Genomic DNA, 12,460 nt, shown 5'->3' with positions numbered 1-12,460 from the left:
ATGTAATCATGTTCTCATCTCTATTACCAGCACCAACCAGATCAACCCACATTTTCCTGGCCTTACAACTGAGCAAATACCATTCCTGGGGGGACAGAAACAGTTATTGTGTTTTCCTTTTACCTGTTTATTGTTACATTATCTGAAGTTTATCTCTTGGGGTAAACTAATTTCACAGTCTGTTCTCCCTGACTGTGGAGAATTTACAGTCTTAAAACATCTTTATAGTCAGAACACACATTACTTTATACCATGGGATACATATTACAAGTTGGATTAATACATGGTGCATCCTACGAGCCTTCTGTATAGTGTAAATACATTATTATAACTCCAATATCTATTTTGATCCTGCACAGCTGCAAAACAATCCTGTGTGTTAGCATTTTGTAAGTATTCAGTGAGGCCCAGGAACCTTGGCATGAGCTGACACCTGATCTGCCAGCATTATAGATATGACCTTAGTTTTTAATAGTGCATGTTTAAAACCATAGCATCAGAGAAATTCCCAGTACTTCAAACTCCTTAGTAGTATTATAGGAAAAATACTACATTGAAAATATTCGCAGAATATGTGGGTGTGTAACATACAAAGATATATTGGTTAATGTACAAAAGTAGTACATTAGACGATGAGACTTTACTTGACAGATTAGTATTCAATAGGCCTGGAATAAAAAAGTCAACAGTTTCAGGACTTTAATAATCTAGTGTTTGCTGGCTTATGTGAAATGAAAGTAGCGTCTTCAGTTTAGTTCCTGTTAGGCAGGTGTCCAAATCACAAACCCTTCATGATGCTTGGCACAAGCTGATGTTTTTTCTGTCAGTTTTATCAGAAAGGTCAAGATCAACACAAGCATGAACTCAGAACTATCCTGTCACACCCACTATGTAGTCCCTGCAGGTCAGAACCAGTGTACCTTGGTAGGGCAATGTGGGAATGTTTGTACTGCCAAAACAACAAGGAACCCAGTAGCACCTTAAAGGCTAACAATCTTAATAGGGCATAAGTTTTTGTGAGATATAACTCCCTTACTTCAACGCTTGAAGCAAAAGAAAGGCAGGGATACAGAGATGTGAGTATCATGTATGTAACGTCAGTGCTAATTAAATCAGGGTAGTTGTGACTCAGTTATGGCAAGAATATCAATGTGAATATAATGCAGTTCCTCCAGCAATATATCAACCTGCTCATCACTTGAGAGGGATCGCACATTGTGTGCCAACATATAAATTAATGCAAATGGACGGTCTCGATGCTGCAAGATCCTTGGCATCCTCTGCCCCCATACCCACCACTCCACCACCATCATCATCACTGCAGAAGTGAGGAGGAACTGCTCAGGACTGAAAGCCATGCTGTATTATTGTGTTCATAGTTGCTGTGGCCAAATTGTCACCTAGTGGCCAACCTTCTGGTGATGAACCTCTCCAAACTTGGACAGTGGACACATCGTCCACCACCAGGGCCATACTCAAAACCTTTCCAGCTTAGTAGAACCTGCCAGACCTTGCGCTCCACTGGCATAGCCTTTAAGAGCCCAGGGTCACCTCCACATCATGATAAGGCAACGGAGTAGGATTTTGTGGAAGATTTTTTTTTATATTCTTGCTATAACTGAAACCAGAAGAAAAAAAGTAAGTTGTGGCAAAATGGAAGGATGGATCACGAAATCTTCTTGGAACAGCAGAAGGACAAGTTGGAGTAGTTAGATTTATTGTGCACTCCGTAGGTGGCAGAAAACATCATTTAATGGGTAATTTTATCATCTCGTTTCAGAGTGCTCATGATGAGCATAAGCAAATGGGCCACTGTAAAAATAATAGTAGCCTACACACTGACATTCACTATGGAAGATGAAGAAGTGAAAAGGTTCTATGAAGAACTTGCTAGGATTCTTCAGACAAACAACATATACAGTGGTGCTTGTTGATTTCAATGCCAATGTAGGTATAAGAGAAGATCGAGAAAACTACTTTGGACAATATGGCTCAGGTATGAAAAATGAAAGTGACCAAAGTCTGGTCAACTACACAGAAGCCTCGTGTCTATACATCATAAAAACCTTCTTCACGAAGAGGGTTAGAAGGTGATGGACTTAGCAAGTGGTGAATGACGTAATAAGAAGTGAAATCAATTATGTCCTGGTGTACAAGAGGTGACTGGTTACAGATGTAACAGTCATTTCGGAATCAGACATCTGTATACAGTCAGATCATCAACTGGCTAGAGCAAGAGTCAAAATAAACATCAAATGGGAAAAAAAGGATAAAGGCGAGAGTTAGGCACTGTGCACGGGTACAACAGTTCTGCTCAGATCTACTTAAGTATAGTGTCGACTCTGAGTCATAGGAAATGGACAAAACCAAAGATATTGATTTCAATTACTGCTGCTTTTTAGCAAAGTTTGACAAATGTAAAAATGCTGCCACTGTGAAGAAGGCAAAGGAGTCCAGAAGTTGTCTTACCCAGCAAACACTTGATCTTCTTGCCAAGTGAAAAGACATGACATTCAAGGGCAGTACCAGCCTAGAGTATAAGCTTGTCTGTAAAGCTACGTCTAGACTGCAAACCTCTTTTGAAAGAGGCTTTTTCGAAAGTATCTTTTGAAAAAGCCTCTTTTGAAAAAGAGCATCTAGACTACAACCAGTGCTTTTGAAAAAGCAAGCCACTTTTTCAGAAGAAAGCACCCAGGCAGTCTGGATGCTCTCTTTCGAAAAAGCACAGTTTGCATTACATAGCACCTTTTTTCGAAAGAGCGCTTTTGAAAAAAGGCGTTATTCCTCGTAAAATGAGGCTTTCTTCAGTCAAAAAAACTGCTGCGTTCTTTCAATTTACTTTCAAAAGAACATGGCTGCAGTCTAGATGCAGGTAAAGATTTTTCGAAAAAAGGCCACTTTTTTCAAAAAAATCCCTGTAGTCTAGACAAACCCTAAAACATTGAGGAGAAAGAGGACAGAAGTTTATGAGCAGTAGTGCCTTGCAAAACAGCAAAAGGCAGTTGAAGAGAAAATTAGTTTGCAAAGGCTTGATGTGAAATCCAGCTAAGCCAAACTCTTCCAAGCATGACGAACAGATGTGAAATGGAACAAATTTGCTGGCGTTTTTATAGTGAACTATTTTCATCAGCAACAGCAGTGGAACCATTGTAACTGGGTTTCCAAACCTGATGTGCTCCATGAAGACGTGGCAGCGGCCTTTCAGTAGATGAATTTGGGAAGAGTGGCAGGTTTAGACCAAGTACATGTAGAAGAATTTCATGCAGGAGGTGATATACTTTTAAGAGCACTTAGTGAGAGATTTTCAAGATACGTTAAAGAGGGGAGAATTCTAAAAGATTGAAAGATATAACAAACTGCCAAGAAAAAGGCGATCAAGAAGACATTTGCAACTATCAACCCATCTGCCTGCTGCTTTGTCATCTTTATAAGGTCTTTATAGAATGATCTATGCCCATATTGAGGGTGTCTGTGCAGAAAACATGACACAGGAACAGGCAGGCTTTTGTAGGGGAGTCTCCACAGTGGACCATATTTTTGTGATCACACAGATGGCCAGAAGGCATAGAGAGTACAAGATCCCACTATGCTTGTTATTCATTGACTTCAAAAAGCCTTTGTTTCAGTGGAACAAAATGCAGCTTGAAGTGCTCTCCTTTTACAGGGTGTTTCCCCTGTGTATGTTAGAATCATACAAGATTCCATGATGGATGCAACTATGGAAATCATGCTTTTTGATGACCCCTTGATCATCAAAGTTAAGTAAGGCATAAAGCAGGGGGATGTTTGTTCACCAAAGTTGTTTGCCAGGATCCTGGAAGATGTCCTGCGGAAGATCGAAGTGAAAGATGGATTTCTGATTGATGGCAAAGTTCTTCAGATGCTCCTTTTCATAGGTGACATTGTCCTAATTGCATCAAAACCTGAAACATTGCAAACCCTCCTCAATAACATTGGTAAGAATGTGAAGGAGATTGGCCTGACCAGCCACCCTGGAAAAACAAAGTGGATGAAAAACATGTATTGTTCAGAATATATCATGCAGCTGGATGGACAGACCATCAACCTAGTGGATCAATGTGGATATCTTGGACAAGTGTTGCAGATAGACAATGAGTTGGGCCCAACTCAACTGAACAGGGGGAGGAGGTCGGGCTGGATTGACTTTGGGAGTCTGCACAGTATTTTTGTTGACCTACTACCGTAAAAGCCCATCTCTTTAAAGGATCTTTCCACTAATGCTGTATGGCTGCAAAACCTGGAACACGATGCTTACAGAAGAAGTAAAGCTGCAAACTACCCAAAGAGCAATGGAAAGACACATGGGGGGTATAAGTAGGCTACAGCATGTTACTATTGACAATTTGCGCACAAGAAACGATGTCAAAGATATCATCCAAATTATGTATAATTGGAAAAGGAGATGGGCTGGTCATGTAGCAAGACTGAGACACAACAGATGGATGGTGCGAATATTCCATTCATAACCACAAGACATAAAAAGAACAAGAGGAAGGCCTCCAGCATGTTGGGAGGATCCTTTATGGAGGATTCATTGAAAGACATGGATGAGAACACACAAAACAGGACGGCATGGAAAAGTTTGCAATCTGCATCAGTACCAAGACTATTCACATCAATGAAATCATGGATCTTCCAAGTATTCCAAGTACGATGTGATCCACCTCCAACGGTGATGAAAAGGTGAGAGTACCTGAAGGGGAAATTACTTATTGTAGTGAGAATCATTCCATATCTTTATTCAGACCCATTTTGACAGTGTCAAATTTGCATATGAATTCTAGCTAACATACTTAGTGACAGAGATGGAGGAAGAGTATGTCATTCAATGTTTTTAGAAATTACCATGGTCCTCAAAATGACCATTCAAGGGGAAAGAAATAGGCAATTAGTGTTCATGCTTCATTAAGCTGACAGAGAAGGTACTAATTGTTCTTAAGAACGCATTGTTTGGATTTTTACGTCATTAGGATGTGGAATGTAGCAAGCCATCCAGCAAATGTCTTTATTCATACCTCTGTTATAGGAATTATCTTGCAAATGAAGTTAAGTTCTAAGGCTTCTCTGTGGAGTTGGCTTGTGAAATTGGGCTGAAATAATAGAGCGACTTTGAGATCCATTAATGAGTGCCCAGGCAAGTTAAAATGCTCCCCAACAGGTTTTTGTGTGTTGCCTTTTCAAATATCTGATTTGTGACCATTAATTCTCTCTCGCAGATACTGTCCAGTTTGGCCAATGTACATGGCAGAGGGACATTGCTGGTATTTCATGGCATAGATCACATCAGTGGATGTGCAGTTAAATGAGCCTCTGATGTGGTGGTTTATGTGGTTAGGTCCTGTGATGATATCGCTTGTATAGATGTATGGACAGAGTTGGCAGTGGGGTTGAGTGCAGGGGTGGTTCCTGGATGAGTATGATGGAGGTTCTGCATGGTTATTGGAAAGAATCTGGTTAAGGTTAGAGGGCTGTCTGTAGGTGAGGATTGGCCTGTTCCCCAAGGCCTTCCAGGATAGATTGTAAATTGTTGATAATGCGTTGGAGGGCTGTAGGTGATGACAAGTGCTGTCCTGTTGTTTTCTTTTCTGGGCCTGTCTTGAAGTAGCTGATATCTGGGTACTCTTCTGGCTCTGTCAATCTGTTTTTTCACTTCTCTGGGTGGGTCCTAGTTGTCTCAGAGAGATGGATAGATGGAAGCAGACTTTGAGCTAAAGCCCAAGGTCCCATGTCAGTGGAGACATACCCAGAGAGGCACAATTCACTCCACCTTGCTCCAGACTGGATCTTTTGCGGATTGCTGAGGACCCAGCTCACATGTTTCCCTCAGAGCACCTATGGCTACTGATATAGGCTCTGATTCAGGAAGATACTTAGATCAGAGCTTGAACCAGCTTTCCAATCCCAGGTTTCATGAAACCGTCCCACTTTGACTCTCAAAACCTCTTGCCCCACTTGAAGTGACCATTTTGCACATTCAGGGCTGCAGGGAGAAGGAGGAACAGTTTGTCCCAGGCATGCTGTTTGAGGGCTCCCTCACTTCTTCCCCCCAAACCAAATGGCATTGCCACTTGGAGCACATGGTTCCAAAGCCACTCAGGTTTGGTGCCCATCTGTTTCCAGAAGGGCAGCAGGAACAGATTTAAGTGGTGCTGCAACCCACTTGAAACATGTTACCATACATGTACAGTTCCTGAAGGAGGATCTTAGATCTGTTCTAGTCATGAACAGTAATTCAGTCTGCTGCCACCTAACTAAGCAATTTACTGATGTTGCTTATTTTAAGGAAAATGTCATCTTAGAGATATATATTTGTTTCTGTTATAGTGCTAAAGTCACTGACTGTGAACTTTTCTTGGTCTACTTTTTTAAGTGATGGCTAGATTTAAAAAAAAGCCTTTTAATTCCATAACTGCTCATTTGCCTATAGTGGGAATTGCAGCAGCTTGCTCTTTTAAGATAAGCTGTTCAAATGGATTATCACCAGGAAGGCCAAATAATAGTATAACTACAGATGTAAAAACAGAAGCCAGGTGTTGCTGCTATCTAGCATCAGGAGTGGTAGCTTAGAGTGATCAGTTTGCAGCAGAATGATGGATCTAATAAGGAATTCAAAAGGTTGCTTAGCTTCCCTCTTCCCCCTTTTCTCTGAGCTGAGACAGAGGTGCTGTGACAAGAGGCAACTACAATTTCTTCTCCATAGTACTCTCTACAGAAGATAGACCCCGTAACATTTTCAATAAAAGACAAGGATACAAAAGGAAGTGCTTAGGCTCAAACAATCTTTTACAAAAGATTTTAAATGGAAACTAAGGGGCTGTGTCCCCTGCTTGCTACGCTTACCAACCCACCTCTCTCTGGGGATAAGCATCCCTGGCTCTCCCCCAGTGATCTCTCAGCCTCCCATGACCCTGGAGGGTATGCGACTCCCATCCCCCAGGAGAGTGTGTGGCTCCTGCTTGCTCCTCCCCCCCCCAGGAGAGGGGCGGGCATATGGCTCACTGCTCCGCCCCCCTGAAAGGTCATGTGGGTCATGGCTTCCACCTCCATGGAGCACCAGGGAGGGAAGGTCACGCAGCTCCCACTACCAGATCATGGGGCAGGCCAGGCAGTTCCCACACCTGGAGAGAGAGGGAGGAGGCTGGGTGGCTGAGGGCAAGGGGTAGCAGGACGCAGAGTGGTGGCAGGATGCAGACTGACAATTCTTTCTGAACAAGGTATTATTTACAACCAGTATTAGCTACTATAAATATGTAAGGGGCATTTGGGCTAAGTAGAGGAAAAGATTCTCTTCTTCCAGGCTCTGATGCAGTCAGAGGTGACCACATTGGTAGGGCAGAGGGAGGAAGATGTATGATATCTGGCTGTCCAATACCTGCTCTTGGATAGTGGTTCTCAAATTGTGGTCCACAGACCACTGCCTTCCAGGTGGTCCGTGGCCCAAGCTCAGCCTCCCTCTTTTCCCCCACAGTGGGGAACCCATGCTGGTGTTCCAGCCTCACAACACCTCCCACTCCCTCCCCAGCAAGGCTGGAGCACCAGAGCCGGCTTCCTGTGGGGGGCAGGAAGGGTAGCTCCAAGCCTCGCTGTGGGATCTGGCTTGCAGGAAAGAAGCACAGCCAGAAGCATCTTGAATACTGCCACTCATGCTTTCCCTCCCCCAGCTGGGGGAACAGCAGTGCATGGACATGACACGTGGAGGCTTTCTCTGGTGCTGTAATCATGGCCAATGGGAGCAGTGATGGGAGGTACCTGGGACACAGTGCCTGGAAGCAGTGCAGGGCATGTAGGCAAGTAAATACCCCCTCTTACCCTCATGCTCCGACCCTGCACCCCCACCTCCCTCATGCACCCTCCCACCAAGACCCTACATGTCCTGTCTGCTCATGCACTCTTCCTCCCGGCCACGCACTGCACCTTCCCTTGCTCTTGCCCCCATCCACTGGCCAGACACCCTCCTCCCAGCCTCCTCCTGCTTCCTCCCTCCTGGCCCACACTGCACCTTCCCTTGCTTTTGTCCCTGCCCATTGGCCAGACCCCCTACTTCCAACCTGCTCCTGCACCCTACCTCCCATCAGACATGGCACCCTCACCCCCCAACCCCACCCCCGATCCTGCACCGCCAACCCTATCCCACTCACTGGAAAACCTGTCCCCCGCACTGAACTCATTTTTGTCCCCACCCCAGAGCCTGGGGGAGGATCCACAAAATCCACTAACCTCAGAACAGTAAATCTGGCCTATGGGAAGCCCTGAACCTCAGTCCTCCCTGTCCCTTCCCACCATGGGATTGGAGCAACAGGGGAGTGAGGTGTCTCACTTGGAGACCATATCAGTGAAGAGTGGGGGAGTTTCAAGGGGTCTTTTGCTTCTCACTTGTGCAGTCTCCAAATGATTTTTCTGTGGGTCAGTGGCCCCTGACCCAAAAAAGGTTCCCTTTAAAACACTTAAAAATAAACAAATTTGAGAGAATAAGTCCCCTCCATGAGGCACCACTCTCCTTTCAAGGACACATACACACTATGCAGTTTCTAAAAGTCTGTAAGTTTGAGTGCTTTTTGTAGGCAATTTTGCCGACCAAACACTTCCACCCCTAACAAGGAGCAGAAGAGTGCTCCTGAGGACAAAGCAGCATTCACACACTCACTTCCCATGGCAAAACCTTGTTGTTCAGCAGGAAGGTTGGTAACAAGAGTTGCCTTGACAAATAAAAGTTGTGTCAAGCAAGTGTAAGTGTAGACACAGCCTAGTAGCACATTACAGATCTGGGACAGCTGTTGAATTGTGTGTTCATTGGGAAGGTTCAGGACAACCCAACAGCATTTTCAGAATGTGAAGATCCATTTATGGCTTTCCAAAATGCACAGGGTAAAAAAATAACTACTCTGAGCAGAAGAAATCATTTGAAGCTGTGTCCTGTCACTTCTCCCCTTTTAGCTCACTGTCACCAGTTTTGTTAAATCCCTTTGAGAGCACATAGTGATCTCTCTCCCTCCCTCAATTACCAAAAATTAATAGGATTCAAGTATCTGATCCCAGCCATCTGTAATAATTTGCTAACAGACACTGAGAATTGCCATCATAAAGGACCATGCTGCAGAAGACAGCATACATGTGCCTTTAGGAGCCCTTGCTTCTTTGCCAGTTATAAAAATATAGAATTTTTGTAGGTTTTTGCACCAGTACCACTGCCCCAAAACACTTCAGAGAAGATGCACTTGAAGGTAAAAGGAGGCAGGGACATTATGCCTCAAGAAGAGACTTTAGAAATTCAGAGGATTCAAAAGGTGATGGTCAGGGAATGAGTTAGCCCAGGCTAACACAAAATGTCAGCCCGCCAAGCCACTGGATCTGGCCTGCAGATGCAGGAGGGAGCCTCAGAAGAAGCAAAAGGGAGTTGCCTGATTGAATAACAGGCAGCCACAAAGCACCATGCCTCCCCTCCAGCTCATAGTTATTCACACACAAACATAACCCTGCAGCCTGTGTGGGGGCAGGGAAGGCAGACAGACTGCCTGAGAAATATGCTGGACTGCTGACCAGGAGTCACCCAGGAAAGTGTCATGGCTACACCCTGCCTCTGGCACCCTCTGCCCCCTCCTATACCTATACACCCTCCCAGATCCACTACCCCAATTTCCATGTCCTAGATCATAATCCCTTCCTGCCCAATCACCTACCCTCGGTCACAACCAAACCTCTGCACCCCTTCCTGTATCCCAATCTTCTGCCCTAGATCACAATCCTCTCCTGCCTTGGGTCACATCCCAAAACCTTGCATCCCAGTCTCCCGCTCTAGGTCACAACCCAAACACCTGCACCCCAGTCCAGTGCCCCAGGTCACAACCCCCTCCTTCACTCCAATTCCTTACCCCAAGCTCCCTTCTGCACCCAACCTCCATCGCAGTTCATCCATTAATATCATGCAAGAGTGCAGCCCTTGACCATTTACCAAGTTACTGGAGTACCCACCCCTCATCAAAAATTATTAGCCACCCATGCTGTAGTCCTTCTCACTATATGATTCATAGTGCTCTTGCTACAGGACGCATGTCATTAAATAATCACTGCACCTTCTAGGATACAAAAAGTCACCAGGTAAGCAAAGCATAAGCCATCTCAAGCAGTCTTCTGGCTCCAGGTCCCATGCCACTCTCCCCATAGCTACTAAGGGAACCTGGAGCCAGTCATAACTCTGGGTTCCAGACCAGAGACACTATGATCAATCACCTAGACCTCGCTCAATCTCAGACCCTATGGCTGTTTTGCTGGACTTCTTCCCATTCCACCTCCATATCTATTGCTGGGTTTAAACCCCCCAGAGCCTACACCACTCTCTGTAACTACTTCACCCTGTAGGCCTACTTATAAGGATCATCTCCTTACCACTCAACAACCTTCATTTCATTTCATTTCATTTCTCTCCCCTCCCCCTTTTCTTCTGGAACCCATTAATTCCTGCTCACCTTCTGGCTTTATAATCCTAGCCTAACTCCTCCCCCAACTGGGTTTCATCAGCAATTAGTGTCCATCAGGCCCTGGCTTCCCTCCAGGTGCAGCATATAAGATTAGCTGGCCCCTTTTGGCCCATAGTAACCAATTCAGAGCTAGTGTGGGATGAACAAACCATCATGTTTTTTGATTTACAGGAACTCCTTGGGGAAAGGCCCTTAGTTTACTTTTCAAAGGCTTAGGGTGTTCCAGATACGTGAAATAATCTAACTGTAGATGAGATAATCCAGGCAGCCCCAATTCTGTGCTGAAGTGGTTAGTTCATGAATATGCAAAACTGTGCAGTCAAAAAAATCAAATGCCCTTTCAAAACTCCTGAAAACTACCCCACAAATAAACTCCTCTGGTAAGGTACACCTATCTGAGGAAGGCCACTTAAGACTCACCACCTACAAAGGCAAGTACTTCTAGCAATTGCCTACCTATAAAATCGCTGTTATCTCTGATCCTCCCTCAGCTTTCCATGTGAAGCTTTTACAATTAACAAGCAGAACCCAGACAGCCTGCAGGTGAATCAAGCCCTCTTATTACTTCATCCAGTTGGGCCTAACAAGACCTTTATGAAAACTGACTTAGCTGCTCTTACTCACAAGTGGCTACTCTGTCACTTGAAGATACTAAAGAAGACAGCATTGTAGTTGAGGCGCATAGGAGCTAATCACAAAACAAGTCCCCAACTAAGAACCAAAGGAACAAACCATCCATTCCAATACATGTTAATGTGGAAACATCACTGCTATTCCTGCAATATTGTCAGTATGTGTTACAAATGCCTGGCTGAATACTGCTCTCAGTGGAGTTTGCCAATGACTGCAATGTGAGCAAGGCCTTCGCTACTTAAAAATAACTCCGTTTATCCCTGAACAAATACTGAGATAGCATAAATAGGAATCCTTTTTTAGCATCCACCACACAGAAAAACATACTGGGCCAGAGGCTTTAACTATACACAAACTCGCACCAGTTCAACTACAAGAGTTGTTTTTAAACCAATTTGTTAAACTAGTATAAGTTCTTGTGGAGCAAGGCCTGGATCCCCATAGCCTTGCACTGTGTGTAATCCAAGTGGCCAAATGTGACCACTTCAGAATGGCAGCCCTTTAGTTCAAATATAAATGCAAGGTGCAACACAATGAAGAATCCAGACCATTGTCTAAATTACTGGTCCAAACAGAGCTCTATTAGCAGGTCTGCACAACTCGGAAAGCAGCTAGGGCCATATTACTCCAAAGAAAATAGCTGCGGGCTGCAAGGGTAGGGTTGGGGGCGGAGGGTGATACATTATTAAGATTTTTTCAATTAAATCAGGCCTGCACAACACACAGCTCCCAATGCCCTTACCCTCTCCTCTCCCAGTATCACCCTGTCCCCCCTCCCACTGGCACCTCCCCTCCTGCCCTTTTCCTCATTGTCTTCACTTGGCCCCCTGGCATTTCTCTCTCCTGCACCCTGCCCCTTGGTGCCTTCCCCTTTCTCCTGACCTGCCCCCCTTCCCTCAGCACAAGCTCTTCCTCTCCCCTACCTGGCTTCTGCCTTTCAGTTTGCGGGGCTGCCAGAGCCATTTTGAATACGGTGGTCGCCGGCCGTGATGTCACGACGCCACGTTACACCAGCGTCCTGGCGTCTGCCGGCGTCCCACCCTCTGGCTCGCGTCCTGCCTCCTCACATTGGAGCTGCACGCAAGCAGCCTAGCAGCAAGAATTGCCGCACTTCCCCCTCCCCGGCAGCGCTCCACTCCTCCACCCAGCTGGCAGATTGGATGCGGCCATGCCGCCTGTAGTCATCATGGGCCGCACAGTGAGCCCCTGTGGGCTGCATGTGGTCCGTGGGCCGTATGTTCTGCAGGCCTGCTATTAGCAAGCCCTCCTACAGCAAGTACACTGCATTTGTAACAAATATAAAGCTACATGTGATGTATATCGTACAATTT

At 45.1% G+C, this 12,460-nt stretch overlaps 1 long non-coding RNA gene across 1 annotated transcript in view; it reads right to left on the bottom strand.

Moving 5' to 3' along the window:
• The window catches only part of LOC142831283 (uncharacterized), a 38,007-nt gene extending 25,909 nt beyond the window's left edge, over positions 1–12,098 (bottom strand). Inside the window, exon 1 of the long non-coding RNA XR_012906996.1 lies at positions 12,053–12,098. This is a non-coding gene — a long non-coding RNA (uncharacterized LOC142831283). The remainder of the gene's footprint in view (positions 1–12,052) is intronic.
• Between the last annotated feature and the right edge of the window lie 362 nt (positions 12,099–12,460).

The sequence above is a fragment of the Pelodiscus sinensis genome, chromosome 13 (genome assembly GCF_049634645.1).
Source record: "Pelodiscus sinensis isolate JC-2024 chromosome 13, ASM4963464v1, whole genome shotgun sequence".
Taxonomy (NCBI): domain Eukaryota; kingdom Metazoa; phylum Chordata; order Testudines; family Trionychidae; genus Pelodiscus; species Pelodiscus sinensis.
The sequence above is the reverse complement of the archived record's forward strand: the minus strand, read 5'-3'. Positions and strand labels throughout refer to the sequence as shown.